Here is a 16974-nt window from a genome sequence, read left to right on the forward strand (position 1 = left end):
TGTGCTTTGGTGTGTGTGTGTGTGTGTGTGTGTGACAGAGAGAGAGAGAGAGAGAGTGACACTTGCTGTGTATTTAAGAAACAAACGCTCAAAGAAACCAAACAGAATGACACAGGCAGAAAGACACTGTTTTATTTTGGTAACCAATGATGCATTTCTTATCCCCTTGTACAGGGCCTTTTATGACAGGAACAGGAACCACAGAGCATCAGCCGCACACATCGAAGCTGCACAGGGCACACGCGGCACCACGCAGAATAAATGACGTTCCTGGGCCAAGGCCGAAGCCCAGCCACCCGCTGCCTCCTCGCCGCCTCCTCCTGGGACCTTCAAGGACCACCCACCAGCCACTGGTACACATTCCAATCTTACACAATGGCCCCAGCATCACAGGGCATCTCCTGACATTAAAATCTATCCTGATTTCTGTTGTTTTTCCCTCATCTCTGAGCCGCTGAGTGTGAGTGTGTGTGTGTGTGTGTGTGTGTGTGTGTGTGTGTGTGTGTGTGTGTGTCTCTCTCTTTTACACAAAAAACACATGTCAGTTGTTAAGGAAAATGTTATAAAACACTTCTTCAGTAAAGACTCAGAGAAGAGAAACACACAGAACTTCTTGCTAGCAAGGGCAGCCTCCACTCTAAGAGACTCCAGTGAGAGAACTGCCCCGGTCTTTATTTTATACTCCATTGAGCGTGTGTGTGTGTGTGTGTGCGTGTGTGTGTTGACAGAGAGAGAGAGAGAGAGACAGAGAGAGAGAGAGAGAGGGAGAGATACAAAGGAATGTAATTCAAATTTTGCACTTCAGACCTTACAGTGTGTGTGTGTGTGTGTGTGTGTGTGTGTGTGTGTGTGTGTGTGTTGACAGAGAGAGAGAGAGAGAGAGAGAGACAGAGAGAGAGAGAGAGAGAGAGAGAGGGAGAGATACAAAGGAATGTAATTCAAATTTTGCACTTCAGACCTTACAGTGTGTGTGTGTGTGTGTGTGTGTGTGTGTGTGTGTGTGTGTCTGTCTTTTACACAAAAAATGCACTTGCAACAACTTTAATATGGAATGTACTGGACTTCCCAGCTAGGCGCCCTCCTGTGGATGACAGGTGCAATTGATTGTCAAAAGCAGATATCTAACAGCTTCTGACACTTTGTACCGCATTGAGCCAGCAGAGGGAGCCCCCCTGGTTCAATCCCAGTTGCACAGCAGTTGTGACCAGCTTCTGTCTGTGTGCTTTGGTGTGTGTGAGTGTGTGTGTGTGTGTGTGTGTTGACAGAGAGAGAGAGAGAGAGACAGAGAGAGAGAGAGAGAGAGAGAGAGAGAGAGGGAGAGATACAAAGGAATGTAATTCAAATTTTGCACTTCAGACCTTACTGTGTGTGTGTGTGTGTGTGTGTGTGTGTGTGTGTGTGTGTGTGTGTGTGTGTGTGTGTGTGTCTGTCTTTTACACAAAAAATGCACTTGCAACAACTTTAATATGGAATGTACTGGACTTCCCAGCTAGGCGCCCTCCTGTGGACGACAGGTGCAATCCCAGTTGCACAGCACTTGACCAGCTTCTGTGTGTGTGTGTGTGTGTGTGTGACAGACAGACAGACAGACAGACAGAGAGGGAGATTCAAAGCATCAGGACCAGGAGATGACACAGTGCTCCAAAGGCCTGGTTCTGCTGCCTCCTCCTCCACCCACCTGCTGCAGACGCTTCTGTGAAGGGAAACTGCTACATGTTATGTCACCGATCCCTGCCATGCTGCGTGTCGAACGACCCGGCAGGGCCTGCTGAGTACAGTGGTGGTGGAATCGGCCCGATCGGACACTCCTATCTGCCACTTTGACCTTTTTATTCCGTCAAATTTGGACCCATTTACACCAAGTCCAGAACCGTTGGTGCTATCGACATGGGGTCTTCACCAGGGTGTCCGGAGCACCCCGAAACCCCCCCGTAGACACCACTTTCATCCCTCTACGACACTTACTTTCCCAGTTATTCCATTTTATTCCGTCAAGCTCTGGCTATTACCCCCTAACCTAACCAACCCTCATCATACCTGCATTTGTCCACTGGAGGGAGACAAAAACACCAAGCTCTGAGATTCAAATTTTGAACTGCAGACCTCACAGTGTCTGTGTGTGTGTGTGTGTGTGTGTGTGTGTGTGTGTGTGTGTGTGTGTGTGTGTGACAGAGAGAGAGAGAGAGTGACACTTGCTGTGTATTTAAGAAACAAACGCTCAAAGAAACCAAACAGAATGACACAGGCAGAAAGACACTGTTTTATTTTGGTAACCAATGATGCATTTCTTCTCCCCTTGTACAGTACACCCTGAAGCCGTGTGTGGACCAGGAGATCAGCAGAACAGGAACCACAGAGCGTCAGCGGCAGACATCCAAGCTGCACAGGGCACACGCAGCACCAGGCAGAATTAATGACGTCCCTGATCCACAGCTCAAGCCCAGCCACCCGCTGCCTCCTCGCCGCCTCCTCCCGGGACCTTCAAGGACCACCCACCAGCCACTGGTACACATTCCAATCTTACACAATGGCCCCAGCATCACAGGGCATCTCCTGACATTAAAATCTATCCTGATTTCTGTTGTTTTTCCCTCATCTCTGAGCCTGTGAGTGTGAGTGTGTGTGTGTGTGTGTGTGTGTGTGTGTGTGTGTGTGTGTGTGTGTGTGTGTGTGTCTCTCTCTCTTTTACACAAAAAACACATGTCAGTTGTTAAGGAAAATGTTATAAAACACTTCTTCAGTAAAGACTCAGAGAAGAGAAACACACAGAACTTCTTGCTAGCAAGGGCAGCCTCCACTCTAAGAGACTCCAGTGAGAGAACTGCCCCGGTCTTTATTTTATACTCCATTGAGTGTGTGTGTGTGTGTGTGTGTGTGTGTGTGTTGACAGAGAGAGAGAGAGAGAGAGAGAGACAGAGAGAGAGAGAGAGAGAGAGAGAGGGAGAGATACAAAGGAATGTAATTCAAATTTTGCACTTCAGACCTTACAGTGTGTGTGTGTGTGTGTGTGTGTGTGTGTGTGTGTGTGTCTGTCTTTTACACAAAAAATGCACTTGCAACAACTTTAATATGGAATGTACTGGACTTCCCAGCTAGGCGCCCTCCTGTGGATGACAGGTGCAATTGATTGTCAAAAGCAGATATCTAACAGCTTCTGACACTTTGTACCGCATTGAGCCAGCAGAGGGAGCCCCCCTGGTTCAATCCCAGTTGCACAGCAGTTGTGACCAGCTTCTGTCTGTGTGCTTTGGTGTGTGTGAGTGTGTGTGTGTGTGTGTGTGTGTTGACAGAGAGAGAGAGAGAGAGACAGAGAGAGAGAGAGAGAGAGAGAGAGAGAGAGGGAGAGATACAAAGGAATGTAATTCAAATTTTGCACTTCAGACCTTACTGTGTGTGTGTGTGTGTGTGTGTGTGTGTGTGTGTCTGTCTTTTACACAAAAAATGCACTTGCAACAACTTTAATATGGAATGTACTGGACTTCCCAGCTAGGCGCCCTCCTGTGGACGACAGGTGCAATCCCAGTTGCACAGCACTTGACCAGCTTCTGTGTGTGTGTGTGTGTGTGTGTGTGTGTGTGTGTGTGTGTGTGTGTGTGTGTGTGACAGACAGACAGACAGACAGACAGACAGAGAGGGAGATTCAAAGCATCAGGACCAGGAGATGACACAGTGCTCCAAAGGCCTGGTTCTGCTGCCTCCTCCTCCACCCACCTGCTGCAGACGCTTCTGTGAAGGGAAACTGCTACATGTTATGTCACCGATCCCTGCCATGCTGCGTGTCGAACGACCCGGCAGGGCCTGCTGAGTACAGTGGTGGTGGACCCAGGCCCTCTGCACCTTCCTTTCTCCGACTGGGACCGTTTTGTCCCATCCTTTTTGGTCCGATTCGCCATATCTCCAGAACCGAAGAAGCCATCGGCGTGGCCTCTTCGCCACAGCGTCCGGCACCCACCAAAACCCCCACCTAGACACCAACATCAGCCCTCTACACCTCTTACTTTTTCAGTTATTCCACTTTTGTCCCATCCTCTCCTGGCTTTTTCCCCATAACCTATCCTATCATTTAAGCCTCATCATACCTGCCGTGGGCCACTGGAGGGAGACAAATCACCATGCACTAAAATTCAAATTTTGCACTGCAAACCTCACAGTGTCTGTGTCTGTGTGTGTGTGTGTGTGTGTGTGTGTGTGCGCGCTTTGGTGTGTGTGTGTGTGTGTGTGTGTGTGTGTGTGCGCGCTTTGGTGTGTGTGCTTTGGTGTGTGTGTGTGTGTGTGTGTGTGTGTGACAGAGAGAGAGAGAGAGAGAGTGACACTTGCTGTGTATTTAAGAAACAAACGCTCAAAGAAACCAAACAGAATGACACAGGCAGAAAGACACTGTTTTATTTTGGTAACCAATGATGCATTTCTTATCCCCTTGTACAGGGCCTTTTATGACAGGAACAGGAACCACAGAGCGTCAGCCGCACACATCGAAGCTGCACAGGGCACACGCGGCACCACGCAGAATAAATGACGTTCCTGGGCCAAGGCCGAAGCCCAGCCACCCGCTGCCTCCTCGCCGCCTCCTCCCGGGACCTTCAAGGACCACCCACCAGCCACTGGTACACATTCCAATCTTACACAATGGCCCCAGCATCACAGGGCATCTCCTGACATTAAAATCTATCCTGATTTCTGTTGTTTTTCCCTCATCTCTGAGCCGCTGAGTGTGAGTGTGTGTGTGTGTGTGTGTGTGTGTGTGTGTGTGTGTGTGTGTGTGTGTCTCTCTCTTTTACACAAAAAACACATGTCAGTTGTTAAGGAAAATGTTATAAAACACTTCTTCAGTAAAGACTCAGAGAAGAGAAACACACAGAACTTCTTGCTAGCAAGGGCAGCCTCCACTCTAAGAGACTCCAGTGAGAGAACTGCCCCGGTCTTTATTTTATACTCCATTGAGCGTGTGTGTGTGCGTGTGTGTGTTGACAGAGAGAGAGAGAGAGAGACAGAGAGAGAGAGAGAGAGGGAGAGATACAAAGGAATGTAATTCAAATTTTGCACTTCAGACCTTACAGTGTGTGTGTGTGTGTGTGTGTGTGTGTGTGTGTGTGTGTGTGTGTGTGTGTTGACAGAGAGAGAGAGAGAGAGAGAGAGAGAGACAGAGAGAGAGACAGAGAGAGAGAGAGAGAGAGAGAGGGAGAGATACAAAGGAATGTAATTCAAATTTTGCACTTCAGACCTTACAGTGTGTGTGTGTGTGTGTGTGTGTGTGTGTGTGTGTGTGTGTGTGTGTGTGTGTCTTTTACACAAAAAATGCACTTGCAACAACTTTAATATGGAATGTACTGGACTTCCCAGCTAGGCGCCCTCCTGTGGATGACAGGTGCAATTGATTGTCAAAAGCAGATATCTAACAGCTTCTGACACTTTGTACCGCATTGAGCCAGCAGAGGGAGCCCCCCTGGTTCAATCCCAGTTGCACAGCAGTTGTGACCAGCTTCTGTCTGTGTGCTTTGGTGTGTGTGAGTGTGTGTGTGTGTGTGTGTGTTGACAGAGAGAGAGACAGAGAGACAGAGAGAGAGAGAGAGAGAGAGAGAGAGAGAGAGGGAGAGATACAAAGGAATGTAATTCAAATTTTGCACTTCAGACCTTACTGTGTGTGTGTGTGTGTGTGTGTGTGTGTCTGTCTTTTACACAAAAAATGCACTTGCAACAACTTTAATATGGAATGTACTGGACTTCCCAGCTAGGCGCCCTCCTGTGGACGACAGGTGCAATCCCAGTTGCACAGCACTTGACCAGCTTCTGTGTGTGTGTGTGTGTGTGTGTGACAGACAGACAGACAGACAGACAGAGAGGGAGATTCAAAGCATCAGGACCAGGAGATGACACAGTGCTCCAAAGGCCTGGTTCTGCTGCCTCCTCCTCCACCCACCTGCTGCAGACGCTTCTGTGAAGGGAAACTGCTACATGTTATGTCACCGATCCCTGCCATGCTGCGTGTCGAACGACCCGGCAGGGCCTGCTGAGTACAGTGGTGGTGGAATCGGCCCGATCGGACACTCCTATCTGCCACTTTGACCTTTTTATTCCGTCAAATTTGGACCCATTTACACCAAGTCCAGAACCGTTGGTGCTATCGACATGGGGTCTTCACCAGGGTGTCCGGAGCACCCCGAAACCCCCCCGTAGACACCACTTTCATCCCTCTACGACACTTACTTTCCCAGTTATTCCATTTTATTCCGTCAAGCTCTGGCTATTACCCCCTAACCTAACCAACCCTCATCATACCTGCATTTGTCCACTGGAGGGAGACAAAAACACCAAGCTCTGAGATTCAAATTTTGAACTGCAGACCTCACAGTGTCTGTGTGTGTGTGTGTGTGTGTGTGTGTGTGTGTGTGTGTGACAGAGAGAGAGAGAGAGTGACACTTGCTGTGTATTTAAGAAACAAACGCTCAAAGAAACCAAACAGAATGACACAGGCAGAAAGACACTGTTTTATTTTGGTAACCAATGATGCATTTCTTCTCCCCTTGTACAGTACACCCTGAAGCCGTGTGTGGACCAGGAGATCAGCAGAACAGGAACCACAGAGCGTCAGCGGCAGACATCCAAGCTGCACAGGGCACACGCAGCACCAGGCAGAATTAATGACGTCCCTGATCCACAGCTCAAGCCCAGCCACCCGCTGCCTCCTCGCCGCCTCCTCCTGGGACCTTCAAGGACCACCCACCAGCCACTGGTACACATTCCAATCTTACACAATGGCCCCAGCATCACAGGGCATCTCCTGACATTAAAATCTATCCTGATTTCTGTTGTTTTTCCCTCATCTCTGAGCCGCTGAGTGTGAGTGTGTGTGTGTGTGTGTGTGTGTGTGTGTGTGTGTGTGTGTGTGTGTGTGTGTGTCTCTCTCTTTTACACAAAAAACACATGTCAGTTGTTAAGGAAAATGTTATAAAACACTTCTTCAGTAAAGACTCAGAGAAGAGAAACACACAGAACTTCTTGCTAGCAAGGGCAGCCTCCACTCTAAGAGACTCCAGTGAGAGAACTGCCCCGGTCTTTATTTTATACTCCATTGAGTGTGTGTGTGTGTGTGTGTGTGTGTGTGTGTGTGTTGACAGAGAGAGAGAGACAGAGAGAGAGACAGAGAGAGAGAGAGAGAGAGAGAGAGGGAGAGATACAAAGGAATGTAATTCAAATTTTGCACTTCAGACCTTACAGTGTGTGTGTGTGTGTGTGTGTGTGTGTGTGTGTGTGTCTGTCTTTTACACAAAAAATGCACTTGCAACAACTTTAATATGGAATGTACTGGACTTCCCAGCTAGGCGCCCTCCTGTGGATGACAGGTGCAATTGATTGTCAAAAGCAGATATCTAACAGCTTCTGACACTTTGTACCGCATTGAGCCAGCAGAGGGAGCCCCCCTGGTTCAATCCCAGTTGCACAGCAGTTGTGACCAGCTTCTGTCTGTGTGCTTTGGTGTGTGTGAGTGTGTGTGTGTGTGTGTGTGTTGACAGAGAGAGAGACAGAGAGAGAGAGAGAGAGAGAGAGAGAGAGAGAGGGAGAGATACAAAGGAATGTAATTCAAATTTTGCACTTCAGACCTTACTGTGTGTGTGTGTGTGTGTGTGTGTGTGTGTGTGTGTGTGTGTGTGTGTGTGTGTGTGTGTGTGTGTCTGTCTTTTACACAAAAAATGCACTTGCAACAACTTTAATATGGAATGTACTGGACTTCCCAGCTAGGCGCCCTCCTGTGGACGACAGGTGCAATCCCAGTTGCACAGCACTTGACCAGCTTCTGTGTGTGTGTGTGTGTGACAGACAGACAGACAGACAGACAGAGAGGGAGATTCAAAGCATCAGGACCAGGAGATGACACAGTGCTCCAAAGGCCTGGTTCTGCTGCCTCCTCCTCCACCCACCTGCTGCAGACGCTTCTGTGAAGGGAAACTGCTACATGTTATGTCACCGATCCCTGCCATGCTGCGTGTCTAACGACCCGGCAGGGCCTGCTGAGTACAGTGGTGGTGGAATCGGCCCGATCGGACACTCCTATCTGCCACTTTGACCTTTTTATTCCGTCAAATTTGGACCCATTTACACCAAGTCCAGAACCGTTGGTGCTATCGACATGGGGTCTTCACCAGGGTGTCCGGAGCACCCCGAAACCCCCCCGTAGACACCACTTTCATCCCTCTACGACACTTACTTTCCCAGTTATTCCATTTTATTCCGTCAAGCTCTGGCTATTACCCCCTAACCTAACCTAACCAACCCTCATCATACCTGCATTTGTCCACTGGAGGGAGACAAAAACACCAAGCTCTGAGATTCAAATTTTGAACTGCAGACCTCACAGTGTCTGTGTGTGTGTGTGTGTGTGTGTGTGTGTGTGTGTGTGTGTGTGTGTGTGTGTGTGTGTGTGTGACAGAGAGAGAGAGAGAGTGACACTTGCTGTGTATTTAAGAAACAAACGCTCAAAGAAACCAAACAGAATGACACAGGCAGAAAGACACTGTTTTATTTTGGTAACCAATGATGCATTTCTTCTCCCCTTGTACAGTACACCCTGAAGCCGTGTGTGGACCAGGAGATCAGCAGAACAGGAACCACAGAGCGTCAGCGGCAGACATCCAAGCTGCACAGGGCACACGCAGCACCAGGCAGAATTAATGACGTCCCTGATCCACAGCTCAAGCCCAGCCACCCGCTGCCTCCTCGCCGCCTCCTCCCGGGACCTTCAAGGACCACCCACCAGCCACTGGTACACATTCCAATCTTACACAATGGCCCCAGCATCACAGGGCATCTCCTGACATTAAAATCTATCCTGATTTCTGTTGTTTTTCCCTCATCTCTGAGCCTGTGAGTGTGAGTGTGTGTGTGTGTGTGTGTGTGTGTGTGTGTGTGTGTGTGTCTCTCTCTCTTTTACACAAAAAACACATGTCAGTTGTTAAGGAAAATGTTATAAAACACTTCTTCAGTAAAGACTCAGAGAAGAGAAACACACAGAACTTCTTGCTAGCAAGGGCAGCCTCCACTCTAAGAGACTCCAGTGAGAGAACTGCCCCGGTCTTTATTTTATACTCCATTGAGTGTGTGTGTGTGTGTGTGTGTGTGTGTGTGTGTGTGTTGACAGAGAGAGAGAGAGAGAGAGAGAGACAGAGAGAGAGAGAGAGAGAGAGAGAGGGAGAGATACAAAGGAATGTAATTCAAATTTTGCACTTCAGACCTTACAGTGTGTGTGTGTGTGTGTGTGTGTGTGTGTGTGTGTGTGTGTGTGTCTGTCTTTTACACAAAAAATGCACTTGCAACAACTTTAATATGGAATGTACTGGACTTCCCAGCTAGGCGCCCTCCTGTGGATGACAGGTGCAATTGATTGTCAAAAGCAGATATCTAACAGCTTCTGACACTTTGTACCGCATTGAGCCAGCAGAGGGAGCCCCCCTGGTTCAATCCCAGTTGCACAGCAGTTGTGACCAGCTTCTGTCTGTGTGCTTTGGTGTGTGTGAGTGTGTGTGTGTGTGTGTGTGTTGACAGAGAGAGAGAGAGAGAGACAGAGAGAGAGAGAGAGAGAGAGAGAGAGAGGGAGAGATACAAAGGAATGTAATTCAAATTTTGCACTTCAGACCTTACTGTGTGTGTGTGTGTGTGTGTGTGTGTGTGTGTGTGTGTGTCTGTCTTTTACACAAAAAATGCACTTGCAACAACTTTAATATGGAATGTACTGGACTTCCCAGCTAGGCGCCCTCCTGTGGACGACAGGTGCAATCCCAGTTGCACAGCACTTGACCAGCTTCTGTGTGTGTGTGTGTGTGACAGACAGACAGACAGACAGACAGAGAGGGAGATTCAAAGCATCAGGACCAGGAGATGACACAGTGCTCCAAAGGCCTGGTTCTGCTGCCTCCTCCTCCACCCACCTGCTGCAGACGCTTCTGTGAAGGGAAACTGCTACATGTTATGTCACCGATCCCTGCCATGCTGCGTGTCTAACGACCCGGCAGGGCCTGCTGAGTACAGTGGTGGTGGAATCGGCCCGATCGGACACTCCTATCTGCCACTTTGACCTTTTTATTCCGTCAAATTTGGACCCATTTACACCAAGTCCAGAACCGTTGGTGCTATCGACATGGGGTCTTCACCAGGGTGTCCGGAGCACCCCGAAACCCCACCGTAGACACCACTTTCATCCCTCTACGACACTTACTTTCCCAGTTATTCCATTTTATTCCGTCAAGCTCTGGCTATTACCCCCTAACCTAACCAACCCTCATCATACCTGCATTTGTCCACTGGAGGGAGACAAAAACACCAAGCTCTGAGATTCAAATTTTGAACTGCAGACCTCACAGTGTGTGTGTGTGTGTGTGTGTGTGTGTGTGTGTGTGACAGAGAGAGAGAGAGAGTGACACTTGCTGTGTATTTAAGAAACAAACGCTCAAAGAAACCAAACAGAATGACACAGGCAGAAAGACACTGTTTTATTTTGGTAACCAATGATGCATTTCTTCTTCCCTTGTACAGTACACCCTGAAGCCGTGTGTGGACCAGGAGATCAGCAGAACAGGAACCACAGAGCGTCAGCGGCAGACATCCAAGCTGCACAGGGCACACGCAGCACCAGGCAGAATTAATGACGTCCCTGATCCACAGCTCAAGCCCAGCCACCCGCTGCCTCCTCGCCGCCTCCTCCCGGGACCTTCAAGGACCACCCACCAGCCACTGGTACACATTCCAATCTTACACAATGGCCCCAGCATCACAGGGCATCTCCTGACATTAAAATCTATCCTGATTTCTGTTGTTTTTCCCTCATCTCTGAGCCTGTGAGTGTGAGTGTGTGTGTGTGTGTGTGTGTGTGTGTGTGTGTGTGTGTGTGTGTGTGTGTCTCTCTCTCTTTTACACAAAAAACACATGTCAGTTGTTAAGGAAAATGTTATAAAACACTTCTTCAGTAAAGACTCAGAGAAGAGAAACACACAGAACTTCTTGCTAGCAAGGGCAGCCTCCACTCTAAGAGACTCCAGTGAGAGAACTGCCCCGGTCTTTATTTTATACTCCATTGAGTGTGTGTGTGTGTGTGTGTGTGTGTGTGTGTGTTGACAGAGAGAGAGAGAGAGAGAGAGAGACAGAGAGAGAGAGAGAGAGAGAGAGAGGGAGAGATACAAAGGAATGTAATTCAAATTTTGCACTTCAGACCTTACAGTGTGTGTGTGTGTGTGTGTGTGTGTGTGTGTGTGTGTGTGTGTGTCTGTCTTTTACACAAAAAATGCACTTGCAACAACTTTAATATGGAATGTACTGGACTTCCCAGCTAGGCGCCCTCCTGTGGATGACAGGTGCAATTGATTGTCAAAAGCAGATATCTAACAGCTTCTGACACTTTGTACCGCATTGAGCCAGCAGAGGGAGCCCCCCTGGTTCAATCCCAGTTGCACAGCAGTTGTGACCAGCTTCTGTCTGTGTGCTTTGGTGTGTGTGAGTGTGTGTGTGTGTGTGTGTGTTGACAGAGAGAGAGAGAGAGAGACAGAGAGAGAGAGAGAGAGAGAGAGAGAGAGGGAGAGATACAAAGGAATGTAATTCAAATTTTGCACTTCAGACCTTACTGTGTGTGTGTGTGTGTGTGTGTGTGTGTGTGTGTGTGTGTCTGTCTTTTACACAAAAAATGCACTTGCAACAACTTTAATATGGAATGTACTGGACTTCCCAGCTAGGCGCCCTCCTGTGGATGACAGGTGCAATTGATTGTCAAAAGCAGATATCTAACAGCTTCTGACACTTTGTACCGCATTGAGCCAGCAGAGGGAGCCCCCCTGGTTCAATCCCAGTTGCACAGCAGTTGTGACCAGCTTCTGTCTGTGTGCTTTGGTGTGTGTGAGTGTGTGTGTGTGTGTGTGTGTGTGTGTGTGTGTTGACAGAGAGAGAGAGAGAGAGACAGAGAGAGAGAGAGAGAGAGAGGGAGAGATACAAAGGAATGTAATTCAAATCTTGCACTTCAGACCTTACTGTGTGTGTGTGTGTGTGTGTGTGTGTGTGTGTGTGTGTGTGTGTGTCTGTCTGTCTTTTACACAAAAAATGCACTTGCAACAACTTTAATATGGAATGTACTGGACTTCCCAGCTAGGCGCCCTCCTGTGGACGACAGGTGCAATCCCAGTTGCACAGCACTTGACCAGCTTCTGTGTGTGTGTGTGTGTGACAGACAGACAGACAGACAGACAGAGAGGGAGATTCAAAGCATCAGGACCAGGAGATGACACAGTGCTCCAAAGGCCTGGTTCTGCTGCCTCCTCCTCCACCCACCTGCTGCAGACGCTTCTGTGAAGGGAAACTGCTACATGTTATGTCACCGATCCCTGCCATGCTGCGTGTCTAACGACCCGGCAGGGCCTGCTGAGTACAGTGGTGGTGGAATCGGCCCGATCGGACACTCCTATCTGCCACTTTGACCTTTTTATTCCGTCAAATTTGGACCCATTTACACCAAGTCCAGAACCGTTGGTGCTATCGACATGGGGTCTTCACCAGGGTGTCCGGAGCACCCCGAAACCCCCCCGTAGACACCACTTTCATCCCTCTACGACACTTACTTTCCCAGTTATTCCATTTTATTCCGTCAAGCTCTGGCTATTACCCCCTAACCTAACCAACCCTCATCATACCTGCATTTGTCCACTGGAGGGAGACAAAAACACCAAGCTCTGAGATTCAAATTTTGAACTGCAGACCTCACAGTGTGTGTGTGTGTGTGTGTGTGTGTGTGTGTGTGTGTGTGACAGAGAGAGAGAGAGAGTGACACTTGCTGTGTATTTAAGAAACAAACGCTCAAAGAAACCAAACAGAATGACACAGGCAGAAAGACACTGTTTTATTTTGGTAACCAATGATGCATTTCTTCTTCCCTTGTACAGTACACCCTGAAGCCGTGTGTGGACCAGGAGATCAGCAGAACAGGAACCACAGAGCGTCAGCGGCAGACATCCAAGCTGCACAGGGCACACGCAGCACCAGGCAGAATTAATGACGTCCCTGATCCACAGCTCAAGCCCAGCCACCCGCTGCCTCCTCGCCGCCTCCTCCCGGGACCTTCAAGGACCACCCACCAGCCACTGGTACACATTCCAATCTTACACAATGGCCCCAGCATCACAGGGCATCTCCTGACATTAAAATCTATCCTGATTTCTGTTGTTTTTCCCTCATCTCTGAGCCTGTGAGTGTGAGTGTGTGTGTGTGTGTGTGTGTGTGTGTGTGTGTGTGTGTGTGTGTGTGTGTGTGTGTGTCTCTCTCTCTTTTACACAAAAAACAAATGTCAGTTGTTAAGGAAAATGTTATAAAACACTTCTTCAGTAAAGACTCAGAGAAGAGAAACACACAGAACTTCTTGCTAGCAAGGGCAGCCTCCACTCTAAGAGACTCCAGTGAGAGAACTGCCCCGGTCTTTATTTTATACTCCATTGAGTGTGTGTGTGTGTGTGTGTGTGTGTGTGTGTGTTGACAGAGAGAGAGAGAGAGAGAGAGAGACAGAGAGAGAGAGAGAGAGAGAGAGAGGGAGAGATACAAAGGAATGTAATTCAAATTTTGCACTTCAGACCTTACAGTGTGTGTGTGTGTGTGTGTGTGTGTGTGTGTGTGTGTGTCTGTCTTTTACACAAAAAATGCACTTGCAACAACTTTAATATGGAATGTACTGGACTTCCCAGCTAGGCGCCCTCCTGTGGATGACAGGTGCAATTGATTGTCAAAAGCAGATATCTAACAGCTTCTGACACTTTGTACCGCATTGAGCCAGCAGAGGGAGCCCCCCTGGTTCAATCCCAGTTGCACAGCAGTTGTGACCAGCTTCTGTCTGTGTGCTTTGGTGTGTGTGAGTGTGTGTGTGTGTGTGTGTGTTGACAGAGAGAGAGAGAGAGAGACAGAGAGAGAGAGAGAGAGAGAGAGAGAGAGAGGGAGAGATACAAAGGAATGTAATTCAAATTTTGCACTTCAGACCTTACTGTGTGTGTGTGTGTGTGTGTGTGTGTGTGTGTGTGTGTGTGTGTGTGTGTGTCTGTCTTTTACACAAAAAATGCACTTGCAACAACTTTAATATGGAATGTACTGGACTTCCCAGCTAGGCGCCCTCCTGTGGACGACAGGTGCAATCCCAGTTGCACAGCACTTGACCAGCTTCTGTGTGTGTGTGTGTGTGACAGACAGACAGACAGACAGACAGAGAGGGAGATTCAAAGCATCAGGACCAGGAGATGACACAGTGCTCCAAAGGCCTGGTTCTGCTGCCTCCTCCTCCACCCACCTGCTGCAGACGCTTCTGTGAAGGGAAACTGCTACATGTTATGTCACCGATCCCTGCCATGCTGCGTGTCTAACGACCCGGCAGGGCCTGCTGAGTACAGTGGTGGTGGAATCGGCCCGATCGGACACTCCTATCTGCCACTTTGACCTTTTTATTCCGTCAAATTTGGACCCATTTACACCAAGTCCAGAACCGTTGGTGCTATCGACATGGGGTCTTCACCAGGGTGTCCGGAGCACCCCGAAACCCCCCCGTAGACACCACTTTCATCCCTCTACGACACTTACTTTCCCAGTTATTCCATTTTATTCCGTCAAGCTCTGGCTATTACCCCCTAACCTAACCAACCCTCATCATACCTGCATTTGTCCACTGGAGGGAGACAAAAACACCAAGCTCTGAGATTCAAATTTTGAACTGCAGACCTCACAGTGTCTGTGTGTGTGTGTGTGTGTGTGTGTGTGTGTGTGTGTGTGTGTGTGTGTGTGTGTGTGTGTGTGTGTGTGTGTGACAGAGAGAGAGAGAGAGTGACACTTGCTGTGTATTTAAGAAACAAACGCTCAAAGAAACCAAACAGAATGACACAGGCAGAAAGACACTGTTTTATTTTGGTAACCAATGATGCATTTCTTCTTCCCTTGTACAGTGCACCCTGAAGCCGTGTGTCGACCAGGAGATCAGCAGAACAGGAACCACAGAGCGTCAGCGGCAGACATCCAAGCTGCACAGGGCACACGCAGCACCAGGCAGAATTAATGACGTCCCTGATCCACAGCTCAAGCCCAGCCACCCGCTGCCTCCTCGCCGCCTCCTCCCGGGACCTTCAAGGACCACCCACCAGCCACTGGTACACATTCCAATCTTACACAATGGCCCCAGCATCACAGGGCATCTCCTGACATTAAAATCTATCCTGATTTCTGTTGTTTTTCCCTCATCTCTGAGCCTGTGAGTGTGAGTGTGTGTGTGTGTGTGTGTGTGTGTGTGTGTGTCTCTCTCTCTTTTACACAAAAAACACATGTCAGTTGTTAAGGAAAATGTTATAAAACACTTCTTCAGTAAAGACTCAGAGAAGAGAAACACACAGAACTTCTTGCTAGCAAGGGCAGCCTCCACTCTAAGAGACTCCAGTGAGAGAACTGCCCCGGTCTTTATTTTATACTCCATTGAGTGTGTGTGTGTGTGTGTGTGTGTGTGTGTGTGTGTGTGTTGACAGAGAGAGAGAGACAGAGAGAGAGACAGAGAGAGAGAGAGAGAGAGAGAGAGGGAGAGATACAAAGGAATGTAATTCAAATTTTGCACTTCAGACCTTACAGTGTGTGTGTGTGTGTGTGTGTGTGTGTGTGTGTGTGTCTGTCTTTTACACAAAAAATGCACTTGCAACAACTTTAATATGGAATGTACTGGACTTCCCAGCTAGGCGCCCTCCTGTGGATGACAGGTGCAATTGATTGTCAAAAGCAGATATCTAACAGCTTCTGACACTTTGTACCGCATTGAGCCAGCAGAGGGAGCCCCCCTGGTTCAATCCCAGTTGCACAGCAGTTGTGACCAGCTTCTGTCTGTGTGCTTTGGTGTGTGTGAGTGTGTGTGTGTGTGTGTGTGTTGACAGAGAGAGAGACAGAGAGAGAGAGAGAGAGAGAGAGAGAGAGAGAGGGAGAGATACAAAGGAATGTAATTCAAATTTTGCACTTCAGACCTTACTGTGTGTGTGTGTGTGTGTGTGTGTGTGTGTGTGTGTGTGTGTGTGTGTGTGTGTGTGTGTGTCTGTCTTTTACACAAAAAATGCACTTGCAACAACTTTAATATGGAATGTACTGGACTTCCCAGCTAGGCGCCCTCCTGTGGACGACAGGTGCAATCCCAGTTGCACAGCACTTGACCAGCTTCTGTGTGTGTGTGTGTGTGACAGACAGACAGACAGACAGACAGAGAGGGAGATTCAAAGCATCAGGACCAGGAGATGACACAGTGCTCCAAAGGCCTGGTTCTGCTGCCTCCTCCTCCACCCACCTGCTGCAGACGCTTCTGTGAAGGGAAACTGCTACATGTTATGTCACCGATCCCTGCCATGCTGCGTGTCTAACGACCCGGCAGGGCCTGCTGAGTACAGTGGTGGTGGAATCGGCCCGATCGGACACTCCTATCTGCCACTTTGACCTTTTTATTCCGTCAAATTTGGACCCATTTACACCAAGTCCAGAACCGTTGGTGCTATCGACATGGGGTCTTCACCAGGGTGTCCGGAGCACCCCGAAACCCCCCCGTAGACACCACTTTCATCCCTCTACGACACTTACTTTCCCAGTTATTCCATTTTATTCCGTCAAGCTCTGGCTATTACCCCCTAACCTAACCTAACCAACCCTCATCATACCTGCATTTGTCCACTGGAGGGAGACAAAAACACCAAGCTCTGAGATTCAAATTTTGAACTGCAGACCTCACAGTGTCTGTGTGTGTGTGTGTGTGTGTGTGTGTGTGTGTGTGTGTGTGTGTGTGTGTGTGTGTGTGTGTGTGACAGAGAGAGAGAGAGAGTGACACTTGCTGTGTATTTAAGAAACAAACGCTCAAAGAAACCAAACAGAATGACACAGGCAGAAAGACACTGTTTTATTTTGGTAACCAATGATGCATTTCTTCTCCCCTTGTACAGTACACCCTGAAGCCGTGTGTGG

This window comes from Aulonocara sp. 'chitande type north' Nkhata Bay, unplaced genomic scaffold (genome assembly GCF_057382095.1).
Source record: "Aulonocara sp. 'chitande type north' Nkhata Bay isolate Kocher_YH1m ecotype deep benthic unplaced genomic scaffold, A_spYH_male_GT1.1 unmapped_scaffold_45, whole genome shotgun sequence".
NCBI classification, from domain to species: Eukaryota; Metazoa; Chordata; class Actinopteri; order Cichliformes; family Cichlidae; genus Aulonocara; species Aulonocara sp. 'chitande type north' Nkhata Bay.